This window comes from Nannospalax galili, unplaced genomic scaffold (genome assembly GCF_000622305.1).
Source record: "Nannospalax galili isolate Female #2095 unplaced genomic scaffold, S.galili_v1.0 scaffold762, whole genome shotgun sequence".
Classification (NCBI taxonomy): Eukaryota; Metazoa; Chordata; class Mammalia; order Rodentia; family Spalacidae; genus Nannospalax; species Nannospalax galili.
This window is the reverse complement of record NW_008350126.1, coordinates 3,443,996-3,446,408: the sequence shown is the minus strand read 5'-3', so window position 1 is coordinate 3,446,408 and position 2,413 is coordinate 3,443,996. Positions and strand designations below refer to the sequence as shown.

Genomic DNA, 2,413 nt, shown 5'->3' with positions numbered 1-2,413 from the left:
CCCGGCCCGCCACCGGCCGCGCCCTCCGGGTCGCACCATGAGCCCCTGCTTCCCTCGCCTAGACGCTTTTGTGTCTCTCCGAGTGCCTCAGCCGGCCGGGCTACCTGTTGCCAACCCAGCCTCGGGCTAGGGCCGTGGGCTGCGCTTCTCGGTGCGGCGGGGACCTCAGCCTCCCGGTGCCCACAGTCCCGAGAGACTGAGAAGGGTCAGGTCGGCGGGGTTGCCCTGCGACTGAAATGCCCTGAGTCTTTCCGCGGAGCGCCACTACAGCCAGGAGCGGCCGGGAAAGCTCCGAACGCAAACACCGCCCCCAGCACAATTAGGTCGAAGATGACGGCTGCAAAGTTGTTGCGTAACGCGACCGGGAAACGAGGCTGGACGCAGTCCATCTGCGCCCCCCGACCACTTGGAAAGGTGGTGACTCTCACATGTGAGGATCCGAGGTCTCGGTGCGTCTGGGAGGGACGCCAACCCCCTTCGGTGTCCCGGCCCCAGCGGGCGGCGCGGGGACTCGCAAAGATCTGGAGCTGGTAGCTCTCGCCTGTCATTTCTGCCCCTCACTGAACGCGTCATTTTACCCCCTTAATTCCCGGGCTATACAAAAGCCGCTAAGAAATGGGAGAGTGAACATCTGGGTGTTTGTTCGTAAGTCCCCAGACTGGCAATTGTAAAGGAACGTGGCATACACACCCCGCTTCTGCAGACACGTAAGAATTGTGCGGGCCTTGGCGATGGGAGCCATATTCCTAACGGTGACGCACATACTTGCCCAAATACGGAATGTGGCAGGTGGTGAGGACCTTCCCAAGCCGGTCCCCTCCCGCTCTGCTCGGAGTGAGGGAGCTGGGCTGAGTGACTCCAACGCCTTCTACTACTTTTCCCCCACCCTCTAAAAGAGAGTAAACAAAGTTAAGGTGGGAACGCGCGAGTCCCCCACGTCAGCAGAACTTCTTACTAAATGCGGTTCTTTCCACCTGGCCCAGGCTCACTTTCCGCACATATTATCAGAGGCACTCAATAAATATCCATCCATTGGATTTTTGGAAGCCTTTACAGGGCAATACTGGTCTGTCTGGTGAAATGCCCAGTAGGGTCCTGGCCACACAGATAGGAAATGTGGCTTTAACGTCTTCCCCAAACCCCTTCCCAGGTGCAGACCAATTCAAGAACCACATCCCACTCTTACACATTTACTCCAAAGAACCGATTGCCTTGATGTAAACGAATCCTGATTTGGTTAATCATTTCCACCCTTTTCGAATTTACTTATGTCATTGGATCCTCAAGTTGTGGTAGGACAGGGAGTGTTTTCACAGAAAGCAATAACAAACCTGACTCACCGCAGGCCGTGAGAGCAAAGAGATTCTCCGACTCTATAAATTGAATTTTGAAATCTGGTGCCTCTCTTCATCCCCGGGGCAGCTCAATCTGCACCTTTATCAAGTTTGCGCTTCCTTCATGGCATCTAACTTGAAATCAGAGGAAGTGCAAAAGATGTATGTGATAGCAACTTAGAAAATAACTCTTTAGCTCCTCCTGGTGATTGGGAAACAACTAAACCAGGAGGAAGGCGCTGTCCCCAGGACCTGGGTGATAGTGTGGCCAGTGCTGCATGCTGGAGCATCCACTCAAATAGCAAGTGTTTGCAGTTGAACAGGAAAAAAATGGTGCATAGTCTCCAGGGTGGGGAGGCTTTCCTCAGGACTATCTGTGTGCTGATTTCAGAACAGGCTGTGCATTAGGTTCTCCTAAGGGGAAGGGTGGAGGTGTCTGGCTAAAGTGTGAAGTCCAAACTTGTGCTTTTCTGGCAGTGTTGGGGCTTGAACCAGGGGCCTCATGCATGCTAAGCAAGTGCTCTATGGCTGTGCTTCATTCCCAGCCTGAACTCACACCTTTTTTTTCTTTTTCTCTTTTTCTCTAAGTGGGATTGGGTACAGGAGCCAAGGAGAGGTGGCCTGGACAGTGATGAAAACCCCAGGAAAACACATTCACTTGCTACTTTGTTTTCTTATACTGCCAACATACTGTCTGACTGGCAAACATAAAAGTTATAAGCTAAGAACCCAAGGAGGAAGAATGTGACTTTTCCTCCCTGAGAGACCTTTCAGCAGGAAGGTCCTAAGAGGCTGCTCATATCTAAGTATCCAGAACAGTTTTCCCACCTTGTTGGTGTTGGGCATTGAACCCAGGGCCTTGCTCCTGCTACGCAAGTAGTGCTCTACCACTGAGCTACAACCCCAGCCCTGTGTCCAGAGGCTTTTACCCTGGACCTCGCTAGGCCTAGTTAGCTGCAACTAGGTACCTAGTGAGGGTTCAGGAGGCAAGCTGCGTGTGTCGACTGTGATACAGAGAGGGAAAAAATAGTGAACTTTCACTGCTGTAGTATTGCAGCAGGCTCCAGTTTTTCAATAGT

General features: G+C 52.6%; 1 protein-coding gene and 1 pseudogene across 1 annotated transcript in view; one reads left to right on the top strand and one right to left on the bottom strand.

Moving 5' to 3' along the window:
- The window catches only part of Nfil3 (nuclear factor, interleukin 3 regulated), a 17,625-nt gene extending 16,635 nt beyond the window's left edge, over window positions 1-990 (bottom strand). Inside the window, exon 1 of the mRNA XM_029570522.1 lies at window positions 105-990. The gene's annotated coding sequence lies outside the window, so the exon portion shown is untranslated. The remainder of the gene's footprint in view (window positions 1-104) is intronic.
- Window positions 732-2,413, top strand: part of LOC103745435 — a 70,502-nt pseudogene continuing 68,820 nt past the window's right edge.